This window comes from Amblyomma mixtum, chromosome 9, assembly GCF_055824585.1.
Source record: "Amblyomma mixtum isolate Tamu chromosome 9, ASM5582458v1, whole genome shotgun sequence".
NCBI lineage: Eukaryota > Metazoa > Arthropoda > Arachnida > Ixodida > Ixodidae > Amblyomma > Amblyomma mixtum.
In genome coordinates this window covers 38,899,463-38,925,446 of record NC_143020.1, presented here as the reverse complement: position 1 = coordinate 38,925,446, position 25,984 = coordinate 38,899,463, and positions in this window count along the sequence as shown.

Here is a 25,984-nt window from a genome sequence, read left to right as displayed (position 1 = left end):
GGCATCATTAGGATGCTGGGCTATTAAACCAAACGCTAGCATTTCCTTATGAGTGGTGAAAAATTCAAGGCAACTTTTTGTTTTAACAATTTGCGTGAGTACCATTTTTATTCAGTAACATGAAAGTCGGGACACGATGAGGATCGGTGTCTGACGGCAGCAAAAACCACGAGAGTCGACTTGCGTCAGCAGCAAAGCATACTCTCGCAGCTCCGATGCACAAGTCGTGCTTTAAGTGGCGATAAATGCCGAAAAATACGGTTTGAAAATCAAGCTAGCAGTTTTCTTCAGAAAATGCAAATTGACGATTATGTGCCGGGTGCTTCAGGGAAGACCTCCAGTAATTTTCAAAAATAGGCTTTTTGGGGTAAAAATATGGGTTGCGACATAGTATCACTAGTGTTGGCAGACATTTGAAGGCTGGTGAGTTGTATTAAGTCGTAAGCTGGTTAGCTAATTTCTGATAATTAAGTTTTTAAATACTATAGCTAGGCAATTGGGTACAATTAAATATTTATAGCTGGTCGTTGGCTAATTTCGTAAACGCGATTATCCTCGGCGCTTTGGCTCGATAAAGTTTGTATAAATCATGCGAAATTACATGCGCTCTCGAAAAGCCTGCATACAAAGCAGCTTTTAGTCAAAAAGTCAAATTTTATCGAGCCACAGCGCCAAGGGTAATAGCATTTTAGAAATCCTGAAAAATCATATGCCTTTCACTAAGGACAAGCTACAAATGTCTAATGGCGACTAAGCGCCTAACTTTCCTCGTTGAAAAGTTGAGTATTAAAAATTTGTTAACCGTCTTACCACTTAAGAGGATTAAACTGTTTTCTAATGTCCGCCAACAGTAATAATACTATACTGAAAAGGCACAATTTTCCATAAAAAAAATAGTTTTTTCGAGAACTACTTACTGTTTCCTGAAACATCCTGTGTAATGCTTTTACCTGACAAGTAGAATATTTCTCTCTGTGAACCCACAAGACCAAAGACTGGCGCCTTTGTAAGGTTAAGGCCACCAACGCCACGCTGCACGCCAATCACAAGATGGCGCTACAGTGCCTCGGTCTGGCTGCCGCTTATCCCTTGCGTCGCCCGTCTTGTCGATGCAGCTTCGATAAATATTGCCCCGCCAGCTTCGTATTTACCATCCAAAGCTGACTGCATCATTTTCGGAAAAATAACCTAAGTTAACCTACGCCAACTTTACCAAAATCGCGAACCCGTGCAATGAATGGTTTATGCAAGTAAATTTCAAGAAATCCAAAGTCATACTTATGTCTACAAAAACTACCATTCAGCCACCGAACTAAATCGATAACATTCTTTTAGAAACCGTGGCGTCGTAGAAATAGCTCGAAGTTTAAATGACTGCAATCCTGAGCTGGTCTTTTCATATCGAGCGCAATATTAACAGGGCTATTTGCAGCGCAGAGTACCAGCAAAGAAATATTTGTAATATTCCTTCTTCGTTGTAACTATTGCTATACAAAACAGTAATTTTCACGAAAATCGAGTACAAACAAGAGTGGTATCAAACTGTATTTATTGTAACTTAAAGACGGCTTGAGAGGTCTTGGAAAACGACCCAGTGATTTTCACCTTCACAAAAATATCTGCAAAACAAGCATAGTCACTAAGAAATCAAATATTTTCCTAAGCCATTGTTACTGCATAGAAACTGCCTCGCAATGCATTTTTTCGTATGTTATAATATCATTTTGAACTACTTGATCGGCTAACTCCTCGGTTTTATTTGCCCCACCGCGGGGGCTCAGTGGCTGCGGCGCTCGGCTGCTTACCCGAAAGATGCGGGTTCGATCCCGGCCGCGGTGGCCAAATTTCGATGGAGGCGAAATTATAGAGGCCCATGTACTGTGCGATGTCAGTGCACGTTAAAGAACCCCAGGTGGTCGATATTTCCGGATCCCTTCACTACGGCGTCTCTCATAGCCTGAGTCACTTCGAAACGTTAAACCCCCCTAAACGAAATTTATTGCCTGTCAAGGTGAATGTATATATATGTATACCATTTTCCTTTTGTAAATAATGAGCCCGGGCGGGAGTACGAATGGCTGCGAAGCACTGATCCGTGAGGCCGTGTTTAGTACTCTCTGACGCTGTTGATGCTAAGCGATAGGCTACGCCTCCAACAAGCACTAAAAACTCTTTACAGGTGCTTCTGACGCTTCTTGACCGCTGCTTGGCAAGCTTATTATTGACTGCTGTACAAAGCCATCAGTATACTCACTGAGGAAAAAGTATGTTTCAACTCACGTTACCTCAAACTGGTGCGAACAGTTCAGTTAACACTAGCGGCAGTTCGAGGCGTCATGTGAATGCGCACCAACCTGCATTCATTTCGCATGCTCTGATTTTTCCGCAAGCTTCACGGATGAAAGGTGTTCAATTTACGAATCAGAAATAGTAAACTTTTTGTTTCTATTAAATATAGGCATTCAGTTGCGCACTGTGTCATCCCTTCATTTCTACATAGTCATTCTACATCTTTGGGTCTATATTTTCAGATGTTCCTTTTAACTCGCAACCTGCCACATAGTAAGGATGAATGAAAAACCATAATTGCGTATTATAATTTCCAATGCATCCGCTTTGAAAAGTGTCTTCAAAACTTCACTTTGCTGAAATTTGTGAGAACCGTATTAATCCAACTCATCGCGCTTAGTGTGTCTTGCATTTCAACTACTACAGGAAATGTCTTGGTGGATGAAGCAATTTGGACGTATTCAGGTACGCCGCCGCGGTGGCTCAGCGGTTATGGTGCTCGGCTGCTGACCCAAAAGACGCGGGTTCGATCCCGGCCGCGGCGGCTAGAATTTCTTTGGAGGAGAAATTCTAGAGGCCCGTGTACTGTGCGATGTCAGTGCACGTTAAAGAACCCCAGGTGGTCGAAATTTCCGGAGCCCTCCACTACGACGTCTCTCATAGCCTTAGTCGCTTTGGGACGTTAAACCCCATAAACCAAACCAAACGTATTCAGGTACGTTGATTTGATGGCTGGCAGACTGAAAATTTTCTACAGAGCTGCATTTAGCTTATGAAAAAATCCTTTACACCCTGTGGCAGAGATATATACATGCAGAGCTCGCGTTAGCCTTGTGTGCAGCCCTCGCGCGACCCAGGTTTCTGCCTACAAACCGGCGTCTCATCGAAACATCTAGTAATTAGATGGCAGGCTCCAGGGAACTATAGGGACATAGACCTGGAAGGAAAGTGGATGCAAACACCTTGCCCGCAAACCAGGCGCTGCTTGCTAATTTCAGCATTTTTTTTTTTTGCATGGTGACACTGCACGAGCGCTCTACACAAAGCTGACGTAGCCTATACAGGTGCGGACAAAAGTAGAAGCGGCAAGCAAGTGCAGCTGAAACCGACGGTATGCATGCATATACTAGTAATGAATGATGGTGCGCTATTCCATAAACTAATGATGATTCTTCATTCCCATTGCGGAAGCTGTGATTACATTTATAACGAAACAGTCTACTCCATACACTTACGCCTTCACATCTACAGCGTTTTTGAATATTACAATATACTTTATCAGCGAGTAATTTTGTTTACTAGAGAGATACTCATTAAATGCGCAACCAGGTACTGATATTAAGACGCACAGTTTCTGCTCTCCTTTAGCAGATCATTCCACTCGTTAGCAGTCTAGTTTCGTTTAAAAATACCGGGTCTACAATAGCACCTTATTCGAATACTCAGCGGTTAAAATGCTTGCAATTTTAAGTCAATATCGAATTAGGTGGTAATCAACAAAAGCGAGATGAATAAGCTCCCGATGGGTCGTTTATGAGCAAAAACAGTAATACACAATTTGTGGATGAAACAACACATATATACACCGATATATTAATGATTGAAATTTGTTATTTATATTACCGAAGGACAAGCTGAAAAAGATATACTATCATCAAGTGGGTTTGTAATTTTTGCGAGAAGAGCCGGTTTTAAGTTTCAGAATCGCAAGAAAGCACACGAGGTGCAGAGATTTATTTTTTATAAAGTTAAATTATCGGATTTGCAACATTGAAAATTGCCGCCGCGATGGCTCAGTGGTTATGGCGCTCGGCTGCTGACTGGAAAGACGTGGGTACAAACCCAGCCGTGGCGGCTGAATTTCTTTGGAGGAGAAATTCTAGAGGCCCGTGTGCTGTGCGATGTTAGTGCACGTTAGAGCACTCCAGGTGGTGGAAATTTCAGGAGCTGTCAGCTGCGGCGTCCCTCTAGCCTAAGTAACTTTGAGACTAAAACCTCATAAACCAAACCAACATTCAGAAATGGCGGTTTTATCAAACGTTCCTTAAAATATCGCATGCTGTAAAGTAAACATATTCCACCGGGTTAAATATACATGCAACAACATCATGAAAGCAGTAGAGCCCAAAGAACCGCTAAGTTAAGTTTCCGCAATCTGCTTTTTTCTCCTGTATACGGCATATAATAAAATATGCCGGCTTTGTGTGAGACCATGCACAGCAATTACTAATTGACAATTTCGAGAGAATTCACAAGTGAGCATCCACGTTCGTCTTGGGCAGGTACGGGTGGATAGATAGTTGTCCAGCAAACAGTAATTATTTTCAGTGTGAAATTCTTGCTTCTCGCAGCAGAAAGTCAAGGCTAGATTTCTTGCACGTAATATTTAACAAAAAAACGGGATTAACTGTGAAAACATTTCAAATAGCCCAATCTCGTAAAATTTGGGATTACCATGCAAGGACGAACTTGTTTGCAAATTAATTTTTCCCTAAAACTCTGCAACAATGAAAGCGGCTCTCGGAAATGCCAGTGCGCTCCCTAAAAGAAAATGTGTTTTTTGCCAATATGTAACCCCTAGCTATACGCCTTCCAGGATTATGGGGTAATTCTTCATTAAATAATAAAGAATAAAGTTGCTGTCCCTCTATGAAGAAATTGGCCAAGCTTTATCCGGAAAATGGAGAAAATTTACGTTTCTTTGACATGCGAAGATCACAACGCTATCAAACATTTCCTTTTTTTTTTCTTAACATTCACAATCCAATACAAACAGATTTACGAATGAAGAGAGATCATTAGAATAAAATATTTATTTTAATTTTAAATTTTAGAATACTTCCATTTTCTACACAAATGCAAAGAACATTCGCTTCAAAACGAGCACTTAAGGCAATAGACCTCCCTCTAGCTTCGCGTCTAATTATCTTTTGTCGTCCTATATCAGCATGAAATCCTTTCTAAAGTCAGCGTATAATTACCAAACATCCTGCGCCGTCACTACTAGCGGAAAAGAATGCCTGGCAGGACTATTATAGCGGTGCAATTACAAATCTCAGTCGCTTGACACGGACGTGTATAGGATAGAACTCTTGACAAAAATCTTTTATCTTGATCTTTACTCTGGAATGTTGGAGCAGTTGTCAGCCCATTTAGACACCTAAGCAATAATAAGTATTCTGAGCACTTCATAGGGCACGAATCAATTAAAGAGCACACGTACTTGAAAGGTGAAATTAATTTCCTTCGGACCTATTTCTCAACCCACTGCACTTCTCCACGTGACATTTTAATTCTAGGATGACAGATGAATTATGCAATGACTCAGCTGCGTTCTTATTTGTTATTCCCTTTCGTACGTGCTTTAATTGAGGTTTCTACCCCATCGATTTGCATATAAAAGCTGGGATTCATGAAGCAGGATTTGAAAGGAGCCCTTCGTCGCATACCACTCGCCTTCTCCTAAGCGCTGCAGAGAGGTACGAGTCGCAGTGCTGCACATAATTTGGTTATTTTCACGCCATACGGTCCACATCTTTTCTTCAAGAAGCGTTAACACTAATCGGTAGAAAATGCTTGCCATTTCTGTCTAGCCCAGGCGCTAATCATCGTATTAAAATGGTGGTTATATATTTACACATAATTATCGGTGTAGCTTTTATTTTTGACAAAAGCAGCCTAGACCTCCGTGCTGTAAAACCGCCGCGTTATGTTGAAAGCAATTTGAACTACGTTATAGGCTAACTAGAATCAGAAGTAAATTTGTTCAAGAATCAGAGCCTCATTTAAACGCTAATACTTTAGTGCTTCCCCTTGGGGAGGCTTAGAAAATATTTCTTTGGTGTAAACAACAAATTAGGCTGGGGAAAATAAGTGTATGGCCTCAATTGTGGTAAACAGTGATTACGCGTCAAATGAACTACACAGCTTTCGGCTATCTTGGGTTTCTTTAGAAACAGTCATGGTACATGATGCTTCACTGGTAACCAATATTCACGCTTATTTTGGGCAAAGAAACAATTTTCATGCCTAGGCCACCATGTTAATTTCGTAAATGAAAGCAAAACAGTGTTACACGAAAGCTGTAAAAATACGTATTTGACGTAGGCAAGAAAGATTCTTCTCAGGGAAAGATGACTGTGCTCTCTATACATTTTATATCAACATAAGTTGGATTTCCTTTCTTTTTTTCTGATACTTGAAACAAGCTTCAACGTCTTTTAATAATGTTCTTAATATCACAGTTGTGGTTGCAACTGTTTTTCTACACGTGAAGAGAACAAATACCCCGAAGAAATTTTTTCACGAATGGAAGGAATCTTCATCATATCGGAAAAATGTTTCAGTTTTTGTAGTATTTGCTTTCTCTGGCGTTTCTGCCGTAAAATCTACAATGAGGGCGTCCCATGTTGAATTAGGAACGGTAGCGCCTTGCAGAGTATCATTCTGTAATATTTATTTTGAGACATTTATCTTAAATGCGTTTTATTTTAAACGAGAAATTTTTTTTTCAATTTGAGGAGCTGCACGCGACTCCGGCCAAACGCCGTGCTGCTCTTCGCTACATTGCACGCAACCACCGTTGTTAAAGGGGCAGGGAACCAGCGCTACACTGTCTGATTTCGGTGGTGCACTGGGTCTGGAAGATCGGCTCGAGGGCACGGCTGTGAAAAACAAAACTGAAGCTAATGCGAAACAGGAGCATCAAAATAAACCTGACGTGGCACACATCGCTGTGCGACCTGAAACGCCATTAAGTTCACGGGCAACTTTCAGTCCTAGCCCTATCCCTCTGGCCACTGTCCCCGTGCGGAATCGGTTTGGAGCTAATGTTCTGGGAGAAAATTCACAATGCCGTCAGCAAGCAAGCAGAGTAAAAGCCCATCCTTCGTATCATACTGTGTTCCGTGGGCTCAAAGATATTGGCTGTTTTGTTGCCGTGCTAGTGATATAAGAGAAGCTCGTGGTGTGCCATATGACTATTCTTCATCTCTCAATACAATTATGAAATACTGCCCCACCACCTTTATACACTCAGTTCCTCAGAAGAGCGAACCATCATAGCTATCTTAACCCTCTAGCTCTCAATAGGCAGTCAAGAAAGAGAAATCGACTTCATTGCACTCTTTGTAGCTGCGAAATGTTAGAAAAGAGCACAAGCGTTTATTACTCTATGGTCTGCAAGCTGGATTTACGTCGTACTTGACAACCGAAGGATTTGTAGTGGTTAAATATGAATGAGCGGAGCCACCGATCTCTCAGTAGGCAATCATCTGGAGCATCCACCTGTTCAAGCGGGTAGGCGCATCTGTGAAGGCTTAGCACCTGCGGCTGCCTACATGGCAGTGATATGCGCGCATAGAATATCATAGGAGCAAGGCGCACGTCATCAACTTCAAAATATATTGTGGCGGTAAACGCGAAAATTGTTTGCTATAAAGTTCTCAAACATATATCGTCAATTTCTATTCTTCATCGTATTCTTATACCCCAAATTCGGCCACCTCATCAAGCAACTTGTAGTTGCATAGTGCCTGTGCAGTCTTAACTCCTCAGGGTGCCTTCATGGCAGTGATAAGTGCGTACGAAAGATCGCCTCATTAAGCAACTTACGGTTGCATATGAGGCAAAATGAAAATTTTTCGAAGTTAACGATTTTTTTCTCATATAGGGTATACTGCATGCGTCCAAAAACACTTTTCTTCTCCTAGGTTTGTGCAGAATATGACAAAAAAAAAGATGCACCCCCTAGTGTGAGGACACAAGGGTTGTCTAAAAAAAACAAATTGGCGCACGTTTGCATTTACTGAGCGTTCCATATTTGGAAAAGAATTGAAAACTCTTAATTTATATGCAAGCACAGGGACCCGAATTGACGTAAAAGCTTCTCAGTCATGCGTAAAAAATAATAGGTGTTTTAAACTGGTTTGCTATGCTTTCTTCTAATATCTTTTGCGAAGTTACAAGGTTTACTAGGTTTTTATTCGCCAAAATGACGCCGTGAGAATGTTAGCCAAAAAAGCACCATAAGTCATAACTATTGGAGAAAAAAAAACAATTCAGACTAGAATTGGTTATCTAGCGTGGAATAAACTTTGCTTCTACAAAAATGCAAACAAGCCTGTAATTATACCGGCTGAAAATTCGTACATCTGAAAACGTAAACTAGAAACGTAGTTGCAGAGAATAAACCTAACCTTTAGTTAAACGTTGTCGGTGACTTATTCAAGCTTTTCCTCAAAAAGAAGAAAGAGGGCATAAACTAGTGACGTAATAATGGATTTCTTTTCCAAAGACTGCTGCTCCATAAGCGGCATTGCAATGAGTTTCAGTATCGACAGTCGTCATGGCGGCATCTGAGGGAACCGGAGCAGAGGAAGCCTGTGCCGTAAAGCCAGAAAATAAATGAAGATAACCTGCGCAGAACTTTTCATGTAGAAAGGTAGAATACGAGTAACAAGGGTTTCAGCATACCTGTCCATTACAGATCTCTTCGCGCGAATGATGAGAAGCCAGTCAACATGGTCGCTGCGGCTCGAGCATGACCTTTTTCCAATGAAGAAGATTACAAGGTAGAAAAATGTAGACCTTGACAGTGTAGACGGAGGCGGATGAAGAAGTGGGGAACGGCATTGGTGTTGACACGTTGTGAAGTAAAGCACGGTTTTAAAAGGGGGACTGCCTAGACAGGAATTTCACCCAGAATAACAGCGCGGGCGTTTGTCCGCTCTCCTGTGAGCGTTTCCTCTTCGTCAGTGGCGCCACAATGAAGACTGCTGACAGGTGTTTACTATGGAGCACAGCTAAATACTGATTTTATATTGAAGTATTTAAATGCTCATGTTTGCCATTGTTTCCGTTATTATACCGAAGTGTGCTGTAAAGCGTATACGCAGTGGCCGTGAAAAGGCGTTAAATTGAAAGGAGCAGGTCAAGAGGGCGTACAATCACCCCGCTCTTCATGTCGAAAGCGGAAATGAAGTGTTTTTTTTTTTAAATTCCTGAATTGAATAAGTTTTCTTCCTGTATTCCAGGTCGCAGAAATCATGGGAAGCCTTTCTGGATTCGTCGCCTTCGCAGCCTTGATGACTGGTATGTTCATGGAACGAATCAAAGGTTGAATGTCTGACGAAGCAGCTGCCAAGTACAACCGAACAATCGTATTTAATAATTGTCAAAATGAAGGGTAGTAATTATTTAGGGCACTTGTGGAAAACGACACCATTGGACACTCCATGTATGGTTCACCAATTCGATATTATTCATCGTTGCATTTGGATTCCTCAGTATATTTCTTGACAGGTTAAGTAATTTAGGTATCAAAATATTAAATGCCTCCCTAATCCGCTCAACTAGTGGTGGTGAACCAACGCGCGCGATGGCGCGCACCACTCTGGCGTCATGTCTGAGCGAGCGGCGATGCTTTCTTCTGCTCGGTGCGGCCTGTTTGGAGCCTAATCCACGAACCAGCTCGCTTTAGAACCGGTCTGCTTTGCTGCAACTACATTTTGGCGTTGCCATGGGTGGGGCGAACTTTGTGGAAGGACGAGGGGAAGACTGCAACCCATTGGCGATCAGGAGAGCTTTTTTTTGCGTTCGCGTTAGCGCGACATGCATTTTTGAACAGGCATGGGAAGGTTATGGTATTGCCGGACTTTCGGTGCTGTCGCTTTCTTGTTATTCGTGGAATGTGTCGGCACGCAGACGCTGCCGAGCTCAAGGTTTCAGCTCGAGTTGAGCTCAAGGAGCAGTGTAGTTGAAGTTGGACTAGTTAAACATGCAAAGCTGAAAAAACTGTCCCCGTAAACACAAGCGGTGCACCTGTTGACTAAATATTAGTATTAATATCAGAGAACAGCTACCATGCGTACCTACCTGCCTCATGCGATCACAAAATGAACAAGGGAGGGGAAAACCTCAGGTTGCTTGAGCCAACGTTTCGACAAGGGGACTTGTCTTCGTCTGGGCGAAGACAAGTCCCCTTGTCGAAACGTTGGCTCAAGCAACCTGAGGTTTTCCCCTCCCTTGTTCATTTTGTGATCGCCAAGGACCATCTACCACACCCTCTCTCTACATACCTGCCTCATGGTTAGCTTGGTAAAGCAAGGAGTATGGCTCAGTGAAAACGAGCAGCGTTAAATGGCAAAGTTTGGACTCAATCAGCTGACCAAGGATGCGCAGCTTTGGCAAAAGACTGCCGATGAGTGTAACGCTGTTGACTTTTCTGCTGTCACTGCAGCGAGACATTTATAGGCCTTAGGCAGAAAATATACGCCGTGCTTCACGACTAAGCGTTTGGGATGATGGAGAGCTAAATGACAGCGCTTTATGACTCGCTCAACACTCAGCAAGCATGTGAGGCAACAATCAGAAGGGCAGAAGCAGATTCTCTGCTGCAGCTTCTCCGGCATTTTCTGCACCCATTCCAAGTATGTATAAGCCCGCTTTCAGAACGTTCACGCTGAGGAGTGCCCAATGTCCTGTTAACGTCCACTTGGAAGCCTAAGGTCGCAAAAATTCGAAGCGCGCAGCCGACATTTCTCTCTCGTCATCGCGGCCCGAGTTGGTCCTGTAGTTTGGTGTACCCTCGGCGTATTGACGTTTTCGGAAGCACGAAATGTCGCCTAAAAGCTTTGGTTCGGCTGCCGATAACGATCGCTTAACAGCGCGCACATCAAGGAGCCAAACAGATTAGCCTCCATGTTAACATTAAAGCGAACCCCAGCATCTCGGTTCCAGGTAGGGCCAGCTCATCCGTTGACTTCACTGACAGCTCGTGACCCGTAAACAAACACCGCAATCCCGTTTCCGCGAGATGTCGTCACGCAGGCGGTGGCGACACGCGGCCAGTCGCGAGCGTCGACGGGCGGTGGCCGGCGGGGAGGCGAACCGGCTCCAGAACGAATCCTCTCGTTAATTCGGCCTCTGGAGAGGAGCGGGCTCCCCACGCTGCATACCACTCTTCTACATTTCCTCGCGATCGGTTACGCCTCCAACGGCGACGCTGCCGCATCCACAAAGGGGCTTCTACGAGCTGCGCTGTATAATGAGGGCACTACCGACGAAATGAGCACTGACAGGGCGTATAATGCTATAGCAAGATAGCCGTTGGTCGTAAAGCGCTACGGTCTGAATTTCAAGAGAGGGCAAGGGCAGCACAGTGCGGCAGGAAGCCAGATGCTCGGGTTAGGCTAGGAAGATTCTGGGGAAATAATGGCCTCACCGGGCATATGTCACCATTCATTGGAGTGATTTGGGAGAAGGGTTTTGTGCTGCAGGCCGCTGATGGGGAAGTTTCAGTCGTATCAGTGCGGAACATTGAGGCGCCTGTTACTGGGCCTACTGTGCTAAGAAAATGCGGAGCCCGCGTAAGGGAACATATCACCAGTCACTCCGGTGCCCACGAAAGGGAGATTGTTTCATTACTGGTTTTAGGATTATCGCTATAAAATTATCCTTCAAACTCCAAAGCAAGAACTGTTCCATCAAAATGTGGACAAGTCATTCTTGTTGAAATTATTGGTGCTAATTCATTTTGACCAAAGAGTACATAGGAGCGATGCAGTACGTATTTGCTTCTGTCTTCATGCTTTTTCGCAGTTGTCATGCTTCTCCACGCACAAAAGGCCTCCGCTCTTGTCACGTTGATGCCATTCAACCCCCATTCTGATGACGGAGGAAGAGCACTAGGCTCGCCAGTGAAGGATGCCCCGACGCCTGATCCAAGAGTTTGAAGGAGACGCTCGGCCAGGTTTTGCAGTTTTTGCTCGGCCGACAGGGGCTTTGAAGAATGCTGGCAAGAAATATTCAGGCAACCATCCGTTACGTTAATAATAAAGTTCCTTTGATGTTAAAATCGAAGATCTGCGGAAAAGCTCCAATTAATTATATTTGTCAGACTGCACCTAATATATTGCCTAGGTTCAGAATCGCGAAACCCTTTTCCTCTATATATGATTAAAGAGCATTCCAAATTTTTTGTGCACCCTCCCTTCTGCTCTCCATGCTCGCAACGAGTCAACTCTGATGTTCTTCATAAGTACGGCCAATTTAAGGCTTCGGTCACTGCGCCGTGCTTTGTGAAGACATTCCCAATTTTGCGGGTCACATCTGTAGTAAGCTTGTACCACACATGATTACCTGGGTCACCCAAAGCCTGGCATATTCAGCGGCTCTAGTGTGGCCCGCGTCTCGGCCGTTCCAAAACGAATCGGCCAGGCTGATGCACCTGCCCTTCCACGAGGAAGGAGCAGCTCCGGTGCCGTATACATGGTTTAGTTCTTTCACGCATGATCAGCCACATTTTTTTATTTTTTATTTGTCCTATCCTGAAAATATATAACAAACAACATAAATAAAGAGAGAGGCAGTCACGACAAGGCATGCTTTGCCTGGCTTGAAGCCAATTCAAAGTAAATGAAACAGCTGAACACTCAGAATACAAAGCATACTATAGGAAGAAAAAGAGGAAATAAAAATTAATAAAGCAAGATAAAGGTAATGATGATGGTGCCAAGGCATTGAGCTCTAGGCAAGGTGAGTAGGGGAAAGAAGTCATTCGGGAACTAGCAGCTCAATGCTGAAAAAAGAGAGGGGTATCATGAGAAACACATAAAAGCGGTTATATAACAAGACAGGGCTAGTAATCAAAAACTGATAAAGAGCGCTTGTGCCTTGAAACTATAAGACGACTAAAACAGTGCAAGAGAACAATTAAGACAGCAAAGACAGCAAAGCGACACAGGAGTGGAAATTCCGTAGAAGAGGAATGTGGTTGACAACCCGATAATAATAGACTCGTGGAAGCGCGACAGGAAATGGAGGAAATGCTAAAAGTATTAGAGATAAAATAGAAGAGAAAAAAGAAAACAGAACACAGGAGGATGTCCTTACCCGCACAGACGTTGTCAATGCAACCGGCATCCGGCGCTTATTCCCCCCCCCCCCCCCCCCCCTCATCTTGCGTATTTTTTGTGCCTCTGCCTAAACTTCGAAGAAGACACTCATATTATCAGTGTGTCTGCGCTTGCTGGAACTGACCTGAATACCGCACTTGGTCGCCACAGATATCGCGTTACACAGCGCAATGATTTACGCCGCTTCGACACAGAGACCTGATCATCGGCTCCCTCCATTATATTCGCATTGTGAATCTTTTTCTGTTAATGCAGTTTTTCGCGCCTTCGCCTTGATAAATTAACAGCTGCATTAGATTAACAGGAATCCAGAAGTAGCTTCATTTTGGTAGCCTTCATGATGCTGTTTCGTCCATTATTTGTCCACTTACAATTTTCGCCATCCATCCATGGGGAGGAATGCACTTGCTTAACATTAACTGGTGAACAATTTTCCCATTGTGAGCCCACCACCTCAGAGTGCCAAAAATATCTTGTTTTATGCATGTGTTTTAACTTGGCGCAGCTGGTCACGGTGTCATGTATGGAATTGTCAGGGTCGGGTAATAAACTGGACTAATAAGAATAACACAAACAGCAAGTGTGTTTATTGTCAACTACCTTCTTTGCGTGAGAAACCACTCCGTGCTGTTTTGTGACCTTTAAACTTCACTACCGCGATCAATTTTATGGTTTTGTTGTTTATGATCTTTTTGTTGCAGAGGCGTTACTTTATTAGTATAAAGAAAATATAAGCGGCCTTTATTGCAAAAAATTTCACCATCTGGAACGGCGGACTATGAAAGAAAAGCGGCATTTTACCTTTTCTCCTCAGGCGCATGCGTTCTAGCAACAAAGCACAAAGATAAATTTGCATAATCATGCCTCTTTCAAATAAGATGAAACATCTGTATTGATCATCGAAATCTATAAACACGCGCGATCGCTTAGATCTTTTTTCGAGGCTCAATAAGATCAAGTACGTTCTGACTAAGAGGATCTTTTCTTATAAGAACTTTTCAAAATACGTTGACCCCTAACCCGTAAGCTCGGAACTTTTCTGATTTCTGATAACGGTATTGAGCATTCTCCTAGTTATGTTGTTCGTCTGTCCGTAAAACGTTGTGCTCGCCCAGAATTTAATTTATTTCTTTAAGTATTTTTGGTGAGCCTGTGCAATTGCTGTCTGCAATGATTTTGCATCTCAGTGTTTTTCCCATGATTCTAGGTTTAATTGAATCCGTGAGCACCCATAAGACTACTTGAAAGTGTATCTTATTGCTGTGTAAGGACTATATTAAATGGCACATGGTGATAAAAGGTGAAGTGATAATAATTTTCTGTAACAAGTTTTTCTGCTGTAGCTATAATACGGCACGCTGCATTCAGAATAAAAAGAATAAACATGGTTCTATGATGCATATCAAGTAAAAAATATCTACCTCTGAATCGCCTGCCAGTTTGACGACTAAATATTAGATATTAACTCATTTAGCATATTTTGTACTCTCTGTATTAGTAGCAAAATGACCTTTTTTCGACCATAATTTATAGGTCGAGCGTGTCGACCGCCTCGGCGACTAGAAGTGGCCGTTCTTCCTCCCCATCAGCGCGAAGCCAGTCGAGCTGGGTGATGGATAGAGAGGGTGGGGTATAGTTTAATTTATTGGGGTTTCATGTCCTGAAGTAACTCAGGCTATGAGGGACGCCGCAGTGAAGGGCTCGGGAAATTTCGACCACCCGGGGTTCTTTAACGTACCGTCATGAAATTTATGAGCGTGAACACGGCAGCGCGTGCCAGATAGTCTCGAACACCACTCGTGGCGATACGCGGCGGCCGCCTTCATAAACAAAGTGGAAAGGGAAGTGTGTCCTTCGGCTTCCTGGAAGCTGGCAAAGCGGCATTACCCTTTCCACCACATCGCTAAAAGCAGCCGCCGCGTATCGCCACAAGTAGGGCTTGAGGCTATCTGCCACGCGCTCTCGTGTTCACGCTCATAAATTTCATGACTGTACACTGACATCGCACAGCACACGGGCCTCTAGAATTTCGCCTTCATCGAAATTCGGCCGCCGCGGCCGGGATCGAACCCGCGTCTTTCGGGTCAGCAGCCGAGCGCCGTAACCACTAAGCCACCGCGGCGGGGTAGAGGGTGGGGTATAAACCCGACTGCTGAGCAGCCCGGAAATGGGCCAGGTCCGCATAGATAGAGGGGCACATGGGACAGGAAGGGTCCGATCGATAGCGAAGAGAAAGATGCGGGACGGGGTGATAACTGCATTCATTTGGATGTGCCGAAGAAGGCGACACTCCGGCACCGTGAGTGATGGATGAGGGGGAAGGTAAAGGCGTTTGTCGAGGCAGACCAAAGGTAGACCACATTTATGGTGCGGCGAAGGGTGAGTCTCCCACCGTCCTCCTAGGTATTAGAACTCGCCAACTTAGCTTTCGGTTCTCATTTTCAAGAAAAACAGACGCTCCATTTTAACTATTCAAAGAACGTTTCCCTTGGATCTGCCGCAGTGGCTCAGTGGTTATGCCACCCGGCTGCTGACCTGAGAAATGCTGGTTCGAACTCGGCCGCGGCGGTCGAATTTCTATGGAGGTGGAATTCTAGACGCCCGTGTACTGTGCGTTAAAAAACCACAGCTGGTCAAAATTTCTGGAACCCTTCACTGCGGTGTTTCAGTCATAACCTAAGTGGCTTGAGGATGTTAACCCCCCCCCCCCCCCCCCCCCAGCTTCCTTGCAAAAGCTAACTTAATAAGACATTTTTCACGATCATGAGCATTCACTTACTCCCCTTTTCGCCAAAACAAAGAGTTTTAAATGCAGTGCAAGATTGGAATTCATTACCTGCATCTGTTCTTTCCGCGTAAAATATTTCTGGTGCGTTAAATCGTCTACTTACCTGCTAACATCGCTTGTATGTATGTTTTCTATCCGTTTGCTGCTAATATTGTATAAGATTATTCTTTTGGTTTTATTCTTTTGGTATCCGTGTGCTGCTAATCTTGTATAAGTTTATTCTTTTGGTGTCCGTGTGCTGCTAATATTGTATAGTTTTATTCTTTTGATTATCTAACAATGTAAGTTCACTCCTGCTTGGGCCAAGCAGTGGCCTGCAGTATTCTGAAACAAAAATAAATAAATAAATAAATGCACCTTCCTTACCTAGCATTACCTTCCATGCGGCGTATACTTGCACACGATGTCCTCAGCCAAAGATAGGCTTTACAGTACTGCATATTGGGCGAGTTGGTTGACATACATCTCGCAAAATTTTAACGCGAAAAACACGGACTGAAGGAGTAGGCCACACGAGCGCTGACTTACAACTGGAAGGTTATTCGAAAACACGTAGAAATATAAAGGATGAAGGTGCGATAAAATTGTTGGTCAATAACAAATAAAGAAAACTAAACCCAACAATCACCGCCAGTCCCTGCTATCAAGGCGCAAAGCACTTGTCCAGATATGCTACCCCTTTCTCCCGTATAGGAATAGACGGTTTGGCCATGCACGTGTTTTGAGCCTTGGCGATAATGTATGCCTCATAAATTTCCCTGCACAACACGTTGTCATTCTTGTACACAATCGTAGTGTACACAATCGTAGGACCTTGACAACACTACGATTGTGTACAAGCATCACAACGTATTGTGCAGGGAAATTTATGAGGCATACAGTATCGCCAATACCAGAAACCTTGTTTCTTATATAAATGGCAATGATTATATCGGATGCAGCATTTTGCTACGCTGCCAGTTGGGAGATTGCATACAGTCGGGCACAGCTCAAGAATTCAGTGGCAAATGCCCGTCAAAGAAGGTCCTCCAGTGAATGGCGGCTGCCGACTGTCATTGTGCCCCGATTAATCCCGCTATTGACATTGCACCGTGCTGTCACGTGCAAAAGGCTTAACCGCGTATTAACAGGATTAGCCGCGAAATCATGTCAGTCGGCAGAATATAGAAAATACAGAACAAAACATAAATTATTCTATATTTCGAGTATAAGAGAGTAGTTGCGTTATCGCGCTCAGCTTTCTTATATGATTCACCTTCCTTCTCGTATTGCAATGAAAACGAATAAAAAATTGAGGTCAAAAATCCAGGACTAAGGATGTCGAGATAAAATTAAAAAAAACAATTAAAGTGTCCTGTGCACGCCAATAAAAATTATACCTTGCGGCTTTTAAAAGAATGAAAACTAGAAACATATCTTAGAATGGACAATGAAAAAGAGAACTCTCGTGGTCTAAAAAGCGTGGCGTGAGATGTGCAAGGCGCGATGGGAAAAATCGCCCACATTTTGCTTCTGAATTTGTTTTGTGTGCGTCGATCATTTTCCCACCGCCTTCTCTCGATTAGACGCGCCTTGGTATGAGAAGGGTATGAGTAGGACCTGCAGCCCCTCCCGGTCAGAAGCCTTATGATTTGCCCGCCAGAACACAGACACTTGTGCCAATGGCGTATGCCTGGACAGGTCTGTTGAAAGTGGACGTTAGCTTCTTAGGTTCCTACGTTAGCAGTTATGGAAAGGATCAGCACGCACTGGCGGCTCAAGATGAACTTGAGAACGAAATGAACGAGTGTTGGGCATTCTATGGCACAATAGTCGTGTGGTGCGGAGCGACCGGTTGCGGGAGGGAGGGGAAGAGGCTCATGAAGAAGGGGCATGGCACCTTGTGTTGTTTTGAGTCATACTGTGCACTCACTTGTTCTCTATTTTTTCGTTTCTCCGAATCGCTCCGCGGAGCATGAGGCAGGTCTCATAATTTCGCCCAGTGTTTCTGTGTTGGGAAATGTAAGTAGTGGTGCAATGGTGCAAAACTTCACTAAACCTTTGTCGTGTTACAGGGTTTTCCCAGCGCACTTTTGCAGGTGCGCCCTGTAGTGCACATTGCATAAAGGTTGTCTTTTAGCGTTTGACATATAGTATTATGTGTGTAACATTAATCACTTAGGAGTCACATTCGAGGTATGTTTTCATATTACCCGGAAGCAGTATTGAAGCAAATTTTGTAATGTTTTTGTCGGCGCAGTCAGGATGACCGGTATCTCCTCTGCGCTCCCACAAGAAGTTCCGAACGTAGTCCTTGTGCTGATTCTATTTGTCAGCTTTCTGTTTCTGCAGCGCACGCCAAAGGGTACTTCTCACAAGGAATTTTCTGATTATGCCTTCGGCTCTTTCTCTTGGAGGACGAAATTTGTGTTCAGTGAGGAATATTTATCTTATCAAAAAGAGGCACACACCTAAAGCCAACATAATGCACAGAACAGTGCGCAGTTGGGGAGATTATGAATGGATAACAATACTCGCGTCTTGAAGATAGGTTTATGGGGGTTTCACGTCTTAAATCCACTCAGGCTGTCAGGGACGCCCCAGTGCAGGGCTGCGAAAATTTTGACCACCTGGGCATCTTTAACGTGCACTGACATCGCACATTACACGGATCTCTAGAACTTCGCCTCCATCAAAATTCGACCACCGCGGTCGAGGTCGAAGCCGCATCTTTAGGTCAGCAGCCGAGCACCATAACCAATAAGCCACCGCGACGAGCCTTCGTATTGAAAAGCAAACCGTGTGCCTACACACACTTCTCCGCAAATGAAGGGTGCAACATAGCAAACACGAAATACAAACACACGAACAAATTATGGGGGCGCCTAAGCAATTCCTATTATAACTGCGAGAGCACTGCTTGTCGGTGAGTTGTTGTCGGGGGCTTGGGGGTGAACGTGCTTTCGCTGCAGCAGCTCGCTTCAGGCGTTTTGTTGTGCTGCGATGGACGCGTACTTTATCGGCAGCGAACTGCCGCCTCCAGCCGCGTTTTGCTGTCTCGCCTGTCGATGTAGGCGCGAGTGGTTCAACTTGGACGAAAAAGACTTCATAGCGCCGCACTTGATTCACCGAAAGCTGAAGGCCAACTAACGGCGATGGCAGGGAATTTATCGTATCTAGCCACGTTTACATGAATACGATAGGCGCATCGTATTTCCTAGAGTATCTAGCGGAGGCGACAAGCCGTTGTTTACATGTGCCCCATAATTCCTTCCCAGGAATGAGGAGGGGCGCCCCCAAACTTGTTTCCGTTCATCACGGAAGTCGACTTGCCCATCTTGGAAGGATAGAGTCGCATTGATGGTGATGACTTCACTCACGTGCCCTGTCTTTGCCACGCGTGCCTGCCATGTCCTGGCCTGCCACGGCTTTCTGGGTACGGCGGGGTTTTCGCACAACGAGCCCCTGTGTACTTCTCTTCAACCAATGACACTTTCAGTGGCGCTGTCACACGGCAAAAGAAAGTGCCACTCGAAAATGATGGCAGCGGCGATGAATGCTGCAGCACCTTTGAGGGATCAATTTGTTTTGGCGAGATTACTTAGAAAATAACATTTTTTTCATAAATCTAATTACACCGAGTTAATTTTGAGGTCTATTTAAACATCTGAAGAGGGGTTAAATACAAAATGCATCACGATTCGTGACAAGTTACATGGGCGTTTCGGATGCCTTCCAACCGAATGTCATTCGACTCGACCGCCGCCCTGTGCTGCGAGACGAATTTGTAAACAGCATTCGGCTGAGATACATTCCAGTCAATGAAGCTCCGCGTAGACATTCGAGATTTTGTGATGCCAGCAAAACTCGAACACAGCCTGCACGCACTACCCGCACTTTTTAACAGCCGTCGCCATCGCTTCGCGCCGCCCGCAGCAACCCCGGGCTGCTTTAGTTCTCTAGATATTGATTTTATTAATAATAATCGCCTATTCATTTCATACCTGCACATAAGACTGGAGGCTGGTAGTAAAAAGTATCCAAATCACAGCTTGACAGCGCCACAGGTCCTCAAGCAAAAAATAAATAAATTATAGTACACAATACACTCCGCTAAAAATTCCACTCTACGAGAGTGAATAGAGCATGGAATTAGTATGTTATAAGGCGAGACTACGTTTTGTAACAACAGCTTCGGGCTTTCAAGCGCTGAACATGAGTAACTTCACGACAAAGCGACTTCGTCGTCAATGTGGTGGTGGGACGTTATATGAGCGGTGCGCTACAATTCCTGACAGATGGCAGTATCCGACAGCCAACCAATTCACATGCGTTGCCCACCGCACAGCAGGCGGCAGCTCATGTCTTGATTGCGTTAGTCACTAGTGACTAGCTTGCGTGCACAAACGATTACTGACGCAATCTTCTTCGGAACCCGTGAGCGATGAGTTGTGTGCCCTTCGTACTGTCGCGCCTAAATTGTGCTTCACTACATTTGAAACTACTGCAAATTAGTTGGCCAGTGTCTTCGCTCATCTGCCGCCAAGGCACCCAAACTCACACCACTTGTACGGCTTCGTGGTTGGCTTCTGCGACCATACCGGGGGCCGGTAGCACGCGGCTGCGTAGTTCCAAGGCGGTGCGGGCATGTCAATCTATGCACCTAACTAAATGTAACAGGGGCGGAGGACAGCGGTTAGGTCAATTGTAGCAGAGGACAACCATCCGTGGCCTGTCAGGTTGAGCAGGATGTCGCATTGAGGGATGACGGTGCGCCTAGGAGCGCGAGCCCATACATGAAAAACTATAGCAAACAACTGCATCCCTTCGGTGGGATGCAAGCCGACACAAGACCGAACAATTGCTGATACGCCTCAAACTCATACGCCACCTGTCGAGCCTTCCAAAATGATATAGTTAGCCTCATAGCACTCAAGTTTATTACCGGCCGGATGAAAGGAAGAGACCAGGACAGGCAACACATGATCGTTTGGTTCACCGATGCTGGTTTAAAGAGAAACACTAGGGTAGACGCCATTGTCCGGCGTTCTGAGTTTCTATTCAAGAGAACGAGCACATATATAGTGACATTAAGGGGAGGGAGAAACAGAAGGACGGAGAGGAAGGTAGGTTAACCAGGCGATGCCCAGTAGGCTACCCTACACGTCAGGAGGGGAACAAAGGGGAAAAAAATGAGCGGCAAAAAAAATCTGTTTTTCAAGTGTCCATCAACCACTATGACAAGAGGACAGAGGGTGCACAATCAAAGTTTAAAGTTCATAGCCAGGAACACAACCCTGAGTCCTTTAAGAACCTCAGGAGCGCTCTCACCGCTTTAATTTGTGAGGAAAAATTTCTCCAAACCCCTAAAATCTTGAATTCTGTTAGATGACGAGAGTCCAAGCGGCGGCGAGCAGCAGCCAGGAAGGCGCGGTTTCGCTCAAAACATGGGCAGTAACAAAGTAAGTCCCTGGTCGTTTCATCACAGCCGCACTGGTCACACGCTGGAGAGTCTGCCATGGCGGTGAGATTGGAATAGGCGTTTGTGAATGCCACTGCCATCCACAGGCGGCAGAACAGCGTAGTATCACAGCGGGGGTGGCCGAATGGTATTACAAGTTTAAGCAAGCGGTCGAAGTGGTGCAAGCGGGGTGTCTAACCTACATGTGAAGACCACGACGGTACAGTCACGTTTCGGACGAGCAGTTGAATGTGCCTTGCTGCGTCAGCTCTTGTCAGTGGTATGCGGACAATGTTGCTTGCATCATGAGCCGATCGAGTAGCATCATCAGGTCAAGCGTTGCCAAAAATACCACTATGACCTTGTACCGACTGGAAGATCATTTCGTGACCCCGTTCGATTACATGGTGGTGCAGATGTCGTACCTACGCTACAAGTTGCTCATGGTCTCTATGACTCAAGGCAGATTCAAGACATTGCAGGGCAGCTTTAGAATCACAGAAAAGAGCCCATTTTTAAGGTGGTTGTTGGGGGATGAATTTTGCAGCCGCAAGGAGTGCGGCCAATTCCGCTCCAGTTGCGAAACTTGTTAGTGAATTCTTTTTTTTGAGGGGGGGGGGGGTAAAGCAGGATTACATATTGCGGGAATGAGTATATTGCAGGAAAGTGCATATTGTGTATGTACGCCGCGAGTCTGTACTGTTTCTTTGTTCAGTCTTCAAAGCTGCCGGCGCAAGAATTTAATGCTTTGTTTGTGATGCAAAATGCGACCAGATTTATCCAGAATGATTCCGTCCAGGCGGAGCCGATTCCATTATGATTGTACGTTGTGCAAGAATGTTGCGGTAACTTTTTACGCCGTATCTCGAAAGTTCGCTATCACGTTTCAATTCAGCACAGCCGATAGCGACGGGCATACGGTTCGACGACCGCCGAACATGCTTGTTGCTACGCCGCCGCCCACTCATTCAGTTATTTGGTGGCACAAATCATCCCAAATAGAGAGTATTGTCTAGAAGACAGTTTCGCTGCTTCCTGCTCTCCGGACCACAGTCACCACTACGAAGTCAGCATATATTGATGTGGCTCACAGACTACCTCGAACCCGTTCTTCGTTTTTTAGCGTGTTGAGCCGTCGGGTTGAGGAAAGATTGAAGCTTCGAAGTTTGGGAAAACAAAAACAAGCGGGTTTAATGGCACTTTTAGGAAACTTACTTGCGTACTGAAGAAAGGATGAAGGATTAAAATTCCGTGGCGTGAAAAGAATGGATGAGCCTTTTCGAGAGAGCCCAGAGCGACGTTTCGCACAGTACACGGACCTCTATAGAATATTGGGCCACCGCTGCGGCTCGCGACACGATTATGTTGACAGGCTCTCGATGTACATGAGTTTCAAAGGCAAACGCCTCTCTAGTGTGGCCTGAATTTACCTCTCATATATCTGAGAGAACTTACTTCCGCACCGCGGTAGCTCAGCGCTTAGCGCGCTCGGATAACGAGCCAGAACTCCCGAATTCTAACCAAGGCGCGCCGCCTGCTTTTCGATGGAGGCGAAAAGGCAAAGCCGGCCGTGTGTTGTGTGCTCTAAGTGCACGCTGAAGATCCATGTTGATCGAAATATTTTTCGAGCCCACCACTACCCAGGTAGCACCGAAACATTGCGATAATGGTACAGTTTTGTTATGCTCAAATGTTATTTCAAGTACTTAATATCCTTTTTTTCCAATGTTTTTGTAATGATACTTATAAATGTTCGAATAACCTTCCCCAAACACTTATGAAAAATGTAAACAACATAAATGGAATTTTATAGAAAATTGTAAATCAGCCCCGCACAAGCATGCAGGCCTGCAAGTGGTGACGGCACACAATTTACAACACTTTGCAAGAACCAACAACAACCGCGACATCTTCTCCACTACACTACAACACAACATGTAACTCGTATTTACTCACCTCCAAACGGATATCATGCCGTCGAACTCGCTACTGCGGGACGTCCCATGAGTGATAGTGGGGAATGGGTAATAACTAAAGTTTTGTGACAAAATAATGGGGCTCTTCATGTAATCTATGGCGAGTACTATCTAAGAGATGTGGTTACAAGGTACGGTTAGTTGAAAAATATCTTTACTCTAAGAACACTGAGAAAATGTCTGGAAATCCGTGCTCGAAATATATTTGCAATCTTGTTTTATAGTTGCGACTCTAACATTATAATAGTCTTTAGAAGATTATATTAAAACAATGTTTGTTTAGAACGTGAAAGTAACGTTTCCTATATAACTTACAACGTTATATGTTAATTTTAATGTTAATGTAAAGTTACAATGCAACAAGTAATAATACTCCAACTTACACAACATTGTTGTAACGCTTTGCTAATGTTTGGTGCTACCTGGGTATACGGCACCTCTTTCTCACTGTGTTCTTTTACTCCCACTTTCCTCCCGTCCCTTACGGCGCAGTTGGTGCGTCCACTTATATGTGAGACAATTACGGCGATTTTCTTTCCTAAAAAAACAAATTTTAAGCCGCCGCAGCCGCTCAGTGGTTAGAGCGCTCTGCTGCTGACCCGAAAGACGTGGGTTCGATCAAAGCCGCGGCGGCTGAATTTTGATAGAGGTGAAATTCTAGAGGCCGAGGTATTCTGCGGTGTCAGTGCACGTTAAAGAAACTCAGGTGGTCGAAATTTCCGGAGCCGTTCACTACGGCATCCCACATAGCCTCAGTCGCTTTGGGGCGTTAAACCACACTAAACCAAAACAAACCAATCAAAAACCTATTTTAACTTTTCACTCAATGTTTCTAAGTATTATAAGCAGCGCTTTAATACTCGTTTCTTGATGCTACCTAACCAGCTTTTCTTTCAGTCGAATATTTTTCAAACCCTTTCAAAAGGAAAGCAAGTTGAATGAGGAGGTAAGGGACAGAGGTACTAGGCTCCGTAGCCCTCCGGTACCCTCTGGGTGCAATCTGTGCTGCTGACGTACGAGCCGGAGATTCATGGTCCACACATCAAGCAGACTGACAGCGCCATCTCCAAGAACCTGACCTGACTGGAGGCAGCAGAGTCCTCCCTACTGTACATTGTGTTTATAAGGCGTGAACCTTTTTTTGGGTTTCTTACAGCTCTCGATTTAGGAATAAATGCAAGGGAACAAGGGGTCCACTTTATGCTGTTGCGTCTGTGTGTCTGTCTTGGAGATCAGGCATTGGGCTGCGTGTACGGCAGCCTCCCACTGCTGCTTTGAATTAGTATTCAAGAATTTCTTTTTTTTTCTTTTTCTTGGGGGTAGGGGGGGGGGAGGGTTGGGAATTTTCATCACAGCCTCACATGAAGAGGTCAAGATTTTCTCTGGCCGGACAGAAATTAGAAGTTGAAAAGGGGTAGACAAATGATGTTTCAATCAAAATGCACCAAAATACACGTTGATGTACTGCGTATTTTGCTGGCGCGAACTGGCATTTGAAGCCCTTGCCACAACATTAGGCTAACTGCATTTCTCTATCCAAGTTCTCAAAGAGCTAAAACGTGTTTTTCGAGCGTAATCGGCAAGGCCACAGCGTTTGCTAAAATAGTGCTAAAACGAACAGTGGGCGCCGCGAGCGTAGCTCTGGAATCTTAAAGGAAGCTTGTAAGAGTGGTGAGTTCATACTTCTCTGTCTGTCTTATCACTGTTCATCCCATGGAGGATGTTGCATCCTGTTGGGGCTCGGCATTTTCTGCCTTTCTCTTGCAACCCATTCCATATCGCCAAGCCGCTGCTGCAGCTTAAAGGAAGTAGAAGAAGCGCATCGACGAGGAAACACAGGAAGAACGCTATATGTGATATAAGAAGAAAAAGACTTCGGCGCTTTCTTCCGTCACTCGCGCATCTCTTTAGTTTCGGTTTGGATATGACGCCTTAGAACATTTATTTTCCTCAGAGACTCTTGTCCGCGTCGACAGCGCGGGGGCATGCATCAAGACAGCCTAGGGAGTTCTATGCTGGACAGGAGTGGTGTCGTTGGCTGGCTCTTAGTTCCGACATTAAAAATAAACGCCTCTATGGTCGCCTCAGGGTACTCATTAAAAGGATTCTGAAACTCATAGAATCCTGCTTAAGCGTGGTGCCTATTCAGAAGAGAAGTCAGAGAAGCTTATTGTTCTCTACAATAAAACTTCATGGTTTCTGTTACTGATGGGCTGTGTTCTCGTTTTCACTCGAACTGGACACATGACCAAAGGTCCTTAGCGATGCAGGCGCTCTTGAATAAGCGGGGCTTGTGGTCTTGTACAATAATTTTTTTCCTTTTCCTCCTACTACATATGAGCTCGGCATAGTTTCCTTCAAGGGGGCAACGTTGCATGTACTTTGTGACTGGTGCATTATAAAAAAATAGTTTTTGAGGAAAGGAAATTTTCTCAGTATTTGTCTCACATATCTCAGCGGACACCTGAGCCGCATCGTAAGCGAAGGGAGGAAGGTGAAAGTGAAAGGAGAAACACAGAAAGAGGCCGTAGTGGAGGTCTCCGGATTAATTTCGACCATCTGGGGATCTTTAATA